The sequence below is a fragment of the Habropoda laboriosa genome, unplaced genomic scaffold (genome assembly GCF_001263275.1).
Source record: "Habropoda laboriosa isolate 0110345459 unplaced genomic scaffold, ASM126327v1 scaffold14, whole genome shotgun sequence".
Classification (NCBI taxonomy): Eukaryota; Metazoa; Arthropoda; class Insecta; order Hymenoptera; family Apidae; genus Habropoda; species Habropoda laboriosa.
The window spans coordinates 831,315-831,519 of record NW_017100137.1 but is presented as its reverse complement, the minus strand read 5'-3'; the positions used below and the strand labels follow the sequence as shown (position 1 = coordinate 831,519).

General features: G+C 34.6%; 1 protein-coding gene across 1 annotated transcript in view; it reads right to left on the bottom strand.

Annotated features, from left to right (window-relative positions):
- LOC108579365 (arrestin domain-containing protein 17) overlaps nt 1–205 on the bottom strand; it is a 5,257-nt gene that overhangs the window by 3,968 nt on the left and 1,084 nt on the right. The gene's annotated exons all lie outside the window — the stretch shown is intronic.

The window sequence follows — 205 nt, the reverse complement described above, 5'->3', positions numbered from 1 at the left end:
TATATAATATAAAAATAATAATAGCACCATTCGAGTAGAATAGTTATAATATAGAATGATAAAAGAAACAACGTAGAGTATAGACAATAATACATCGCGATGAAGATACACCATGACAGAAACAAACGTTCTGCAGCTGATCGTTACTGTCCGTTTCCACTGTGCGGGTGTGCATGGTCATGCTATAATTAAACAACACCTTGCA